The sequence below is a fragment of the Cricetulus griseus genome, chromosome 8 (genome assembly GCF_003668045.3).
Source record: "Cricetulus griseus strain 17A/GY chromosome 8, alternate assembly CriGri-PICRH-1.0, whole genome shotgun sequence".
Classification (NCBI taxonomy): domain Eukaryota; kingdom Metazoa; phylum Chordata; class Mammalia; order Rodentia; family Cricetidae; genus Cricetulus; species Cricetulus griseus.
This window is the reverse complement of record NC_048601.1, coordinates 55,994,490-56,007,354: the sequence shown is the minus strand read 5'-3', so window position 1 is coordinate 56,007,354 and position 12,865 is coordinate 55,994,490. Positions and strand designations below refer to the sequence as shown.

General features: G+C 44.6%; 1 protein-coding gene across 1 annotated transcript in view; it reads right to left on the bottom strand.

Annotated features, from left to right (window-relative positions):
* Positions 1 to 12,865, bottom strand: part of Antxr1 (ANTXR cell adhesion molecule 1) — a 185,784-nt gene that overhangs the window by 171,920 nt on the left and 999 nt on the right. The window lies entirely within an intron of this gene.

Here is a 12,865-nt window from a genome sequence, read left to right as displayed (position 1 = left end):
CCAGAAACATTGTCTTCCACTAAGTTGCAAATGATTTTTCCAGAATGTTCTTCAGCAATGAGAACTATCCGGCACTCTGGATGTCTATTCCTGTCATTTGTTATTGTCTTCCCCTCCTTACTTTCATCTAACTACATCTATTTCCTCTTCAAATTAAGCTCCTCAAGCTCGCCTTTACAATTTCACTTTCTGCATGGCCAGTTCTGCTCCTCATTGCTTCTTGGGTGCTGTTAACTGTTTCCTTATTGCTTTATCAATTGTCCCAGATCCCTTGATTTCTATTGCATATTTTATCTCCCATTTCACAAATTCTTGTTTTATTTACTTCACTAAAGCCAGGTGGTGCTAACAGACTTCCTTTAGTTGCTTTTGCCTCAACAATTTTATTTAATCACCTGTCTTAAGGTGTTGAACTCTTTAGGCTCCAACTTCACCCTTGACTATGAAGTGTAACTGAACTCCAAAATACAACAAATGACTGTACACAAAGAGTTCTACTGTTTGTGCCCTCTTACAGTTTTAAACTCCTGTGAGAACTTAACCTAGGTGGTGCGGATGGTCTTGATAGGCTAAAGTCTTGATGACAGTCTTCATCAGGTTAGGGAGAGATGGGGATGGACTTGACCCTTGACCTTGGCCTTGATACAAGGAAACATTATCCTTGTGAGGTTTGTCTGCTGGTTTGGGACACATTTACACCACTCCCACTTTTTCCTCTTATTTTCTTGATCTCTGCCTGAGGTTCTCTCTGGCTGTACCTGACCCCATTCTGGATCCTATTGCAGCCACATAATCAAAGAGAAAAGCTCCCATTTCCCTGGAATCCACACTGGATAGAATCCCTGACCCAAAGATGCCCAGGCCATTTTCTCTGTGCCAGGACCTCCCCTCAGCTCTCCCGCCAAGCCGCTCTGAGAAGTGACAGCAGACAGTGGCATCTGGGCTCCAAGGGATAGTTTTCATACTCAGGCCCCATTCTTTACTATTCCATACTTCAAATTTATTTGTAGCTTTGATACTGTTCAAGAAACCCTTGGAAGTATTTCTCTATTTTTTTTAACTTGGCCACAGGGTTGAAAGAAGACCCTGGCTGACCTTTTTAAAACCCAGTCCATCTGCTTTGTGTCTCATATTAACCCTCGAGGCTTTGTGTGTCATTATCCCCCAGATGTGATGCAGGCTTCCATAGTCACTCCCCAAGACCTCTGTCCGGAGAATGGGGCATCTCTAGATGGTGGCAAGAGCCTGGTGAAGCTGTCTATGGCGACCTTCCTGTCCTAAAGTCACAACTTTCTTCCCTTCCTCCCCTTTCATCAAACTCCTCAGATCATTGCGTTTTAGCTGCTGCACTCATGAGGTCCCCAAATAACACTTCTAAGAGCCATCAATGTCTTTCATTTAAAATAAAATCCAATACATTTACTTATTTGTGGGAGGACATGCATGCCATAGTGCACGCGTAGAGGTCAGTGGGCAACTTGCTGGAGTTGGTTCTACCCTTCTGCTATAGGTCTCAAGGAATTAACTCAGACTGAGGTTATCAGGCCCAACAGTGAGCACCGCTGAATCTTCTCCCGGCCCCAATGCCTTCATTTCTGCTAAAACATCTCTGTCTTCTTGTTCTTGAGGCTCTTTACAGAATACATTCATTCAGCTAGTCACCCATGCCTTCTATGTTCTTTGGAGTCAACAGAGGTAAATAATCAAGACTCCTTGTACTCTGAGTACCTACAAACAGCAGGCTCTATGCTGGCATTTGGCATTCTTTGCCATTTAGCAATGGCAGTTGGCACTTTGGGTGTGGCCAGCTCTGCTCTCTCTGCCCTACTCCACCATCCATCCATTTCCCTGATTACAGGTGAGATATCTGAGTTCACAGAGAAACCAAGTAACTTCTTCAAGGATGCACAGCTATTAAGCGGTAGACTTGGAATGTGATCCACAGTTTTGCTTCAAATCCTAAGTCATCACCATTTAACCCTGTGCTCATGATTACTGTGGAATACTGCCTCCCCATGGTGGGGTTAGGAAATGTACAATTGCAGTTCATGGTGCGGATAGAGAATTTCCATACATTGATGTGGGAATGTGAGAGTGAGTCTTCCCAGGAAAGGCTTAAAACTGGGGCATTGAAATGGCTGACTGTTGCCGCATTAACAGAAGAAAGGGCGGAAGACTAACCACAGGTTTGTCTTCCATCTGCTCCCTCTTTGAGGACAGTTAATAATCACAATTACCATATAACTAAAAACCCAAATGGAGCTAGTTTTGAGAGACAAAGAGGAAGCTATTAATTACATTACGCTGGGGCAACAGAAACACACTAGGCTTCTCCTGGGCAAGTCAGGATGTTTGGCCACCTAGGTCATCCAAGGGTTCCTACCACCTCAGGTGTACTAGATGACGATCTCACTTTGCCTGCTGGTTGTTTGGTTGTTGGAGTGTCATAGCTCCAACTGGGATCTCGTGCTCTTCTCTCATTTACTTTACAATCTCTACAACCCTGGACTTGTTGTTTATGGGCAGGGTGACAGCAAACTGATCAGGATGCTGCTTATAAATGTTTGTCATCCCCGGAGGTCCTTTGTACACCAATGGGGTTCTACATCAATGAACAGAGGACAGTGGACAAAATAAGGTCTGGATGAGATGTTTCATGACCATCACTAAGCATGTTTTCCTTGCCCCACTGCTGTCAGAGAGGAGGAGCTGTCTGGAGTTGGGAGATTCTGAACAAGAGAAGGATTTTAAGTAAAGATGCAATGCAGAGGGGGTGATTGTTCTTAATTATTTGGGGGCCATAAGAAGCCCCACAGTTCATGTGTCCTTAAAGATAAGTGGGCTTCACTTAGGTGGAGATGGAGTGTGGACAACTGCACTGCGGCTAAAGGTGTGACTTAGTTACAGAACTCACACAGTGGCTTCAGTGTAAGTTTAAAAGTTGTGAGATGTGGTCAGAGATGAAACTTGGGAACTACATAGTACCCAAGAAAAGTCCTGAGTATTTTACCAAGGCATTCACACTTTAAGTGTGTTCAGAGTATATATGAGAGGTGGAAGTTGATGTCAAGGTTGATTTGTGGGTGTTGGCTTTTATTTAATTAATTAATAAATTAATTTATTAAGATTGATTTGGTATTAGAGTAAGATGGATGAGGTATAAAAAGAGATCAATTTGGGGAAGAGTTCACTGAACTGGTAAAAACAGTGGCGCCCTGAGCTAAAGTGATGGTCAGGTGGAGAATGGCAGACCCAGGATAGATGTGGGTATACACACAAGGCATTGCATCATGAGGAAGGATTGCTCCCAGGTCTTCAGTGGAAGTTCCCGGCTTACAGAAGCATCATACTTTGAGACTAGAACCACAAGAGGAGATGACTTTAGAGCAAGTGTGCAGACAATCATCCTTGCCCTGGCTCTCTCCCCCTTCTTTCCCGGGGCTACAGTCCTGCACTGCCCCTCTCCCCACCACCCTGCTCTGCCCTTCTGAGTGCAGTTTCTTCTTTTGCCTAGGCAACAGTTATTGGCGAGTCCTCTAGGTTGGACCTTGGCCATCTTCCTCTTCAAACCCCACCTCTTCTTGACATTTTAAAGTCCTTGTATCATCATCTTTATATTAATTATTAGCCGTGCCTACATTTTAACTGCTGCCCTTGGGCTAACAATATTCAAGGCTTTATTTTCAGTTCCAAAGCTCCAATGAAGCCGCCTACTCAGTGTCTCCACCCAAATGCCCTAACATGCTCAGACTCTGCCCATCCGTGACAAGGTTCTCTAGCATCCTGAAACCTGTTTCTTCCCGAGGCAGCTTCCCCTCCTACACACCCAGCCTACTTCTCATCTTCCTCTCACAGCAAAAAGCTTCCAGGTTCACTTATTCTTTTGTCTCCGTCCCCACCACAAGAACAGGTGATTTATATAACCAACAGACATAAGCTCACCACCACTGCTCTCAGAAATTCTTAATCTTAAATAAAAGAAATTACCAGTCTACAAACTTATTGCTGGAGGGATAAAATCCAAATTCTTCCTAAGGTCTCTCCCTGTCACATCACACTCACACTCAGATAACGTCACTCGGCTTTCCCGTACATTGCTTCTTTATAATCTGGCAAAATCTTGCTCAATTTCCAAGTTCCTGGTCCAAAGTTTAAAGTCTTCTTTAAAGCCTGCAAAAATTTCTCTCCTATCAACCCAAACTATTTCACTGAATTTCTCTTGGTTCGTCTCTTCCACTGAACCCTGAGCTCCTTGAGAAAGAGATATCTCGTTATAATTCCTAAGGCTTAGCACAGTTTCATTAATACTGAATTGAGCCAGGTTCGTGATGGTACATGCCTGAAACCCAGTACCTGAATGACAGAGGTAGGCGTGTCAGGAGGAGTTGAAGGCCAGTTTGGGTTACATGAGATCCTGTCATAACACACACACACACACACACACACACACACACACACACACACACACACACAGGGGTGGGAAGAAAAGGAGGAGAAATGAACAGATATGATATGTATTTCACCCTGGCCAGATAGTATTCATTGCTTGGAAGATAGGGAGGCATCATTGTTAGAGGACCACAACATTTCTCTAAGGGGTAGCTATCACTACTAGCACCATGACCACCAATGTCATCATCTCTGTTATGCCTGCCATCTTCTTTGTTGCCATCATCACTATTGCCATCACCCACCACTGTCAGCATCATGACATCATCATCTCTTTCACCATCACCACTATTATGATCATCCCTGTCACCATCAAGCACCGTGTCAATGATCCCTGTCATCATCACCATCATCATGAACTCTTATCACTACCGCCACTGCCATCACCCTTGTAATTTTCATGACCATCGTTATTATCTGTCACCATCACTATCATCCCGGTCACCATCATCCTGGTCACAATCAGTTACCACCACTTTCATCACTGTCGTTATCATCACCTCCATCATCCCTATCACCTTCAGGTCTCTAACCATCATCCCTGTCACTGTCTCTATATCACCACCATCAGTATCAGCACCGCCATCTTTAATATTACCACCTCGCATCCTTTGGTATGTATTTGCCAAATGTTGGTTAAAGGTGTTAATCTTTAGAACATTTCCATGAGCATAAATTTTAATGCCTGTTTCATTAACAAGAAGCATCAGAGGGGTTAACCGATTTAAAACCATTTCCCCAGGTTCATAGTGCTTGGCTGAGGTTTAAAACGTGGGCTGTCTACCCCCAAAGTTGGCATTCACAGACCCTGTGATTGAGGCACCCTGGAATCTTGATGGGAATGGAGCCAAGGTCCATCCTAGTTAGTGAGCATCATGGCTTGTATGTGTGTGTACAAGATAGGATTTGTCAATACTAACGGACAAGAAGTGGTCCACCTGCTACACCAGCTCTCCGTCCTCCCCATCATGTTGGCTTCCTCATCGCCACCCAAGCAAGGATTCTCCCTGGAGTTCAGTTTGTAGGAGCATGCTGCTTCCGCTACCGTTTGTTCTCCAGGAAGGAGGAAGGCCATCATCTCAGAGTGGCAGCTGTTCTTGTCTTTATACTCAGCCTCACAGCTTACTGTAAGAGTGAAGGACCTACAACACCACAATCATCTGAGAAGTGCTTGTTAAACATAAGTGCCTGTCCCAGTGAAGACTGGACCCAACCTGGCCAGAGAACTACTACTGCTCTAGCATATTCACTTCCAAGGTCAGCACTTCTCATTGGTTCTCTATACTGTCACTCCCCCAACCCCACCCCATGATCACTTCTGTTGGGATAGATCTTTGGGTACTAGGAATAAAAAACTTTAAATTTTTTTAATCAATTAATTTGTTGAGGGGGGTTGCTTCTGCATGGATATGTCTGTGCCCATGTGTAGTGCCTGCAGAAGCCTGAAGGGGGCATCAGAATCCCTGGGATTGGAGTTCAGGGTGGCTGTGAGCCACCACGTGGGTGCTGGGAGTGAAACCCAGATCCCCTGGAAGAGCAGCAAGTGCTCTCCAGCCCCGGAAGCAACAAGCTTAGCATGTTGTTGCTCTACTCTATAACCTTTATCAGGGATTCTCAACAAAATGTAACCAACAAAGTGGAACCAACCCTAGTGGCTCTTAAAAATAAATGCAGAGGCATCTTTTAATTTTTGGTTATCACAATGGTCAGGAAGAATCATGATATTTAGATAGCAAGATTAGGAATGCTAAGTGCCCTTCACTCCATAATGAAAAAACTGTCTCACTCGCTATAACCTCATGTCCATCAGGAAACACTGGTGCGAGTCTAAAACCCCAGAGTCACATTCTGAATCTGCCTCTGTGTGAGAACTCTTAACCCAGCTGCCTCAGTGTACCAGGGCTGTATTCGCTGTGCAGCCTGTCAAATTCCCTTTGGGTTCCACCAACTACATGAAGAGAAGTTCTTGTCTTTCAAATATATCCATGGAACATCTTGGTGACAGAGAACCACGCCTGATGTCTCCCTCCTCTTTCCACACTATCAGGTTTACTCCTGCCTCAGCATTAAGGTTTTCCTCTCCAGTATGGAGAGAGTGGGAAGGAAAGAAAGGAGAGGTGCACCACCTCCCAGGTAGATCTGAAATGCCATGCCTTGTAGTAATTTCCAATTGATTAACACGCTCTAGATGAGCTCCAAACTGACCCCCGCCGGATGTGTTGGCTCCTTATCCTACTCAGCTGCTATTCTTGCTTACTCAGGCCAGTGGGGTGTATAATTATGTTTGCAGTAGAGGCAGCAAGTGCCCACACAGATGTGGCGTTTCTTTCCTGTGGCATTCATTTCTTCAATCCCTTTCCACAAGGTGAGGGCACATGACCAGTATGGGTCAGTGGGCTGTGAGTGGGAGGATCTGAGTCCCTTCCCTCCTCCAGCATTTACTTTCTTTGTAGCTGTGATGGAGAAGGAACAACCTTGGCTCTCCCACAGTCCTAACTCCCAGGACAGCCATGAGTGGATCCTGTCACTGAGACTTGAAGGTTGCTTGTTACCACAGCATAGCGTAGCTTGCCCTAATTTAATGTTCTTTTGACTACTCAGTCTTGCATTTTCCAAGTAAATCGTGGGTTTGAGGTTGGCTTTACCACTGAAAGTGGTCTCGGCCAGCCTCTCTACACTTCAGTCTCCCCACCAGTGAAGTGGTGATGGTGACTGTACAGATGTTACGGGCCTGCAAAGGCTAAACAGGCTTGTACGGGCACCATTTATACCATAGGGCCTGGCAGGGAGCCAGGGCTGTGACAGCCACTTGTTATTTTTCCTGCTGATCTAAACTTGACTTTGCTTGCCCTGCCCCAGATCCTCACTTGAGCCTTCAGCTTTGGCTTCCCAGGGGCCTTCTCCTGTCCTATGCCTAAAAAGGCCACCAGTCCAGACTGCTTCCGGCTTCAGCCTTCTTTGCACCTCCCAGGACAGGACACGGCTTGTTGTAGGCACTGTGCTATCCAAGTTTTCTTTTCAGGGCCAAAGTACTTCAATCACTTTGATCACTATTGAGAACATACCTATGCCAAATACAGGAAAAGAATAAGCCAAGAGTAACGGAGGAAACTGAGTGACTTTCTCAATGAGAACTTGGCATATCTGAGAAACATGTCAAAATGTCCAAATATCCTCTTTGTCTTGTGTTCGGGAATAATTAAATTAGTACAAGCAGCTAGATCTCGCCTCCTGTTCTGACACCCAAAACAGACACCATTTTATATTAGTATAAAATGAGTCTAATTTGCATTTTTGTGTCAGCTCTGCCTGTCCAAGGGCTGACAGAATTTGTCCCTAAACACTGGGGAATAATTACAGGTGATAATTATAGGACAGATGCCTTCTTCCACCCCCCCCCATCCCCACACAGGACTCTATTCTCAGTGTAACACTGAGTTTTCCCAGGTTTCCAGAGTTAAGAAAAGTAGACATAAATTACTTGGTAAATTACTCACCCCGACAGAAACACAAAACAAATATTTTCATCTTACTTGGTTCCTGTCTACACACCAAGTCTTCTTATTTGTAGGCAGTCCTACAAACTATCACCTGGCCCCATAGGCCCTCCTCAAACCTGGAACCAAACTGCTGGAATATTTGCACAAAATAAAATCCTGGCCCTGGAGAAATGTTTGTCCTGGTGTCTTTCAAGGTAAGTATTGCAGCATATTCCAGGTATCCCCTAAGGCACTCTGCTTCCATCACATGGTGCCAGCTTTGCATTTTCATCACTCTAAATGACTTTCCAAGGCGTTTCAGAAAACAAGGTACATCAGTGTGCCTTGACACATCTACAAGCTTGAATTTCCCCTTTCCATCAAATTCAATCTGAACAAACTACTAACTTATGGAACCTCAAAGTGCAGAATACTCCCAGGCACTGATCACACCCCAGAGTGAGAATCACTAGCCCCAGGTCTCTGGGAGGTGGGAGGGGGTGGAGGCAGGAGCATGTGAATTTCCTACCAGCTGTAACTGATGAACAGTGGTCCAGTAGCTGCTCTATAATTAAGCAGTCTTAACTGCTTGGGCTCCATGATTTACTGAATCATGGTGCAGGGATTTTTCAATTTCTGGAACCTACTGGATCTCACTGGCTGTACTGACATGTGTTTCTCATTACAGCCCAAGAGCACAGGGTAAAGATGAGGAGAAAGGGTCAGGCTGGGAGGCCAGAGCAGACAAGGTCCTGCTCTGCTGCTCTGTCAGGATCTAGTCCTGATTGTAGGCAGTTCTAACAATGGGTTGGTCGGGGTCTGAACAAAAGTTTCTCCCATCTACAAAATAGGGACCATCTGTCTACCTACCAGCAGCTACCTCGGGCCTTGCGAAAGCACACGAGAGGCTGGGATGCTCACCTAAATTTGGACTTTCAAAATTTCCTTTGTAAGCTAATTGTTAGGAACCCAGATTTTTCCACAGAAAAACAATACTCTACATAGGCAGGTTCCAGTCTAGGATGACAAATATTTCTCCGTATCTATTACTTAAGTGTCCATGTCCCTGGGGTCCCACACTCCCTCACAACCCTGCAATCAGCACACCTCAAAACACCCAGTGGAAATCTGAGAAAGTGACAAGATGGGCTTACTTTGTTTGGGGAAAGGAGATAGAGACTTAGGTTGAGTAAAAAGTAAGTCTCGCCCTGTAGCCCCACCCCCTACCCCTGCTCTTTTCTTACTATTCTATTTTTTAAGTCTTTATGGCACACGTATCATGGCCAGCACTTCCCTGAGACTGGAGATGGAAAAATCTGCCTTCTCCTTCTACATGAAGAAGATTAATATGTGGTGTGTAAATGCACATTGCAGTGACAAAGGGCCCTGCCAGGAAGGAAAAGTACAACCATGTCCATGGTGGGTACTGAAGACCCCCTGGGAGATTTAAAAGATGCTCTGTTGTTCTTCTCTGGACAGGGGCCTTCCAAATCTGACTTTTCACATCCCTGATTGAATTCCCAGCAAATTACTCTTCCCAGCCATAACCAGAAAAGCATGTTTATATAAACATGAAATTCCATCAGTGTAAAGCCCTGTGCAGCCCAGTTGCCAGAGCTGCTAATAACGCCCTATTGTGTTACTGTGGTGTTCTGGGTTATCATTATACAGTCTTTGCTCCTGGTTGAAAAAACATGACGTTCCATTAACTATACAATCTGGTCTCTCTCCAGGCCAGAGATGCACCCTACTCAAAGCTGAAATGAGCTGAGCTTTAATGCCACAGAAAAGTGAACTGACTGTAGGAGGGAAGGGAATTACCGGGGTGGGGAGAGCAGCCACAGACTCAGCTCCCTGTGACCCGCGGTTCTGCCTGTAGCTAGCCACCCCAGCAGCCAAGGGGCTCAGAAGCCCAAGCACAAACCAAGTCAGCATTCTTTCCCTTCCAACTTTGCTGCGGTCTGGTGATGCACAGTGGTGTCTAGGGAGTTCCTTTCCAGGACAGAGGACTTTGTCTGGAGGGACTACCCTGTGGCCTGTTTGCCATGCCGGCCTGGTGGCCCATCCTCCAGCTCTGGACTTAGAAATCACATCAACTTGCCTGGGTGTGGGTGACAAGCTGGAGGTGTACACACAACGTAAAAGTTCTAGTGAGCTTTTCATTCAGCATAAAAATAACCCAGAAAGATGCTGGTGGGAAGACAGAGGCTTAGAATTGAACAGTGAGGGGTTGGGAACTCAGTTCACTGGCCAGAGCTCCTCTCCACACATTTCTTAAGAATTCAAAATTGCCTGGTGGTGGGTCACACCCTTTGTCCCAGCACTCAGGGAGCAGAGGCAGGCAGATCTCCATGAGTTTGACATCAGCCTGGTCTACAGAGCAAGTTCCAGGACAGTCAAGGGCTATATAGAGAAACCCTGCCTCTAGAAAAAGAAAAGAAAAAACCCAAAACCAAATAACAGCAACCAAAAAAAATAAAAAGAATTCAAAATCATATTTTGTTGAACATAAAATTGGTACGTTTATTGCAGAGAAATTTGCAAATTCAGAAGTTAAAACTCTTGACTTCTAGAGAGGAATTCTATCCTAATAGGAAGTCCAGACAGGCATATGCAGGTGGTGGCTTTGTCTTGCACTTTTCTGAGATGGGATCTAGTTACTGAGCCTTAGTTGGCCTTGGTCTCCCCAGGGTTGGCATCAAGCCTGGCCTCACTGCTTACAAAGGTGGAATGCACACAATGTTTGGAAACATAATAGTGTAAGTATTATATATTTCTCCTAAAATATCTTGCAAACATGCACAAACTGCAATGGATAAACAGTACTCTGCATATTTCATGTCTAACTGAAATCCCATTGTTAGACATTTAGGTAATTCTCAGTTTTTTACTATAAACCTCAATACCATAGACACATAGGAAGGGCTCCTTCTTGACTGCGTTTCTTTTCTTTTCTTTCTTCTTTTTAAGGTAAGGCCTTGTTGGATGGGAAAGCAGCCCCTTAGCTGTGTTAAAAGCCTGTGCTACTTCCTGCCGAGGCACCGCCTCACTGGCACCGCTCACATGGCCACCACATGTGACTATTTAATTTAAACAAAATTAAAAGTTCACGTCCTCATTTGCATGGGGACCACATATGGTGAGTAGCTACTGTTCTGGACAACAGGAACACAGAACACTTCTGTCCTTCTAGAAAATTCGACCCTGCAGTTCAAGTCCACAAAGACCATAAGTTATACTGTCCCTAGAAAGACAGGACACAGGTGGCCAATACTGGACACTGTGATGTTTTAAAATTCTCTGCCAACCTAATAAGAACAGAATCAGGTTTGGTCTTTTCCATTTCTTTAATTACTAGTGAAACAGAATGTTTTTGTTCGTGTATTAACTTTCACATATTTTTTTCCTTGGGAAATTATGACATAAGGCTGATTTCTAACCAGCTTTTCCATACTAAGGTCAGACTTCAGAGAGTAAATTAGGTTGCAAAAACGTTTTCATCTTACTACATTTCACTTATGCTGTCTTTCACTTATATATTCAAATCTCCCTGTGTTTTCTTCCTGTCATTCTCTGTAAGGTGTAAACCTGAGGCTACACAGACATTCCTCACCATTTGCCAAAGAACATCTTTAGAAATAAGGAACTCATTCCCCACTTATTTGAAATTCCACCAAGCACTCACAGGTACTTATATATTCTTCTACTTTGTACACATACACTTTGAACTTCACCAAACTGTTTTCATTAATTTGCTTTCTAAGACATTTCTATATTTGCTAAGAAATTGTCTTTATTATTCTTTCCCCAAAATGTTGTATAGCCTTTGGCTTGGTCCCCCCCCCCAGAAATAATTCTAAGATGATTCTGCCAAGATTCCTCCATCACCTCAATAAATTCGTTTATAAATTGAACCAAAAGTTGAACTCAAATTATAGATTTAGGACACCTGGTCATGTTCACAGCACCCGGCAGACCTCTGGGGAAATGGTGATGTTTGTTTGTTTGTTCACGTTTCAAGTTTCCCCATGGATTCCTTAGGATCTGTGATGCTATGATTTTTGTTTCTTTTGAGACAGAGTCTAAGGTAACCTAGTTTGGCCTTGAATTCACTATGTAGCTCAGGAACCCAGGATCACCTCCCTACTGCAGGCATATAGGCATGCCCAGCAACACCACAGTGAGTTTATGGGTTTCTGAGGTGCTAGGGAACAAGGCCTGGGCGTTCTGGGCAAGGATTCTACTGAAATGCAGCCCTCAAGCCCTCTTAAGGAGCACAATGGGGAGCATCTTTGGTTTCAGACAGAGTCCCAGAGTTTCTCTGACCCAGGAGCTCCGGCTCCCACCTGCTAAAGCAACAAAAGATTTTCCATTTCTTAGCCTGGGCCTGAGTTTTAAGTATCCACCTTCTCATAAATCTGTAAGAAAGAGATCTCACTTTTTATCCAAAGAATCTGGAGTTCAAAACAGTCTCTACGGAAAAACCAAACCCCAGCAGCAACTGCGAAGCACATTTGGTGTCCAGCGGCCAGCTTATTTTTCAGGACTCTTGTTCCAACTCCCAAATACTTTCCAGTCTGTGAAATTCATCTCCCCACCACTGTAACTGCAAGCGCCTCTCCTGGCACCGGCACAGATCTAAGGAGCCCGGATCTTAACGGACCTTTTATTGTTGGAGCTGCTTTTCAGCTGAGCGCCCATAAGCGAACTTGAGTGACTGTGGCTTGGCAGCCCTGTGGGGATCTGGAAAGTGTTGAACTGGTCTTAACTCCCTTCTCCCTTAAAGCAAAGTCCATTTTAGTCAGAAGGCCAACCATGCTGGCTTCCCTGGCAGCCCATCAGTCAAAAAGCCAAAAGCCCAAATTTACCTACATCTCAGCTCTGAAGGCAAAGGGCGCTTAGGACATTTGCCAGTATCTGAAAGCAATGGTTGACGC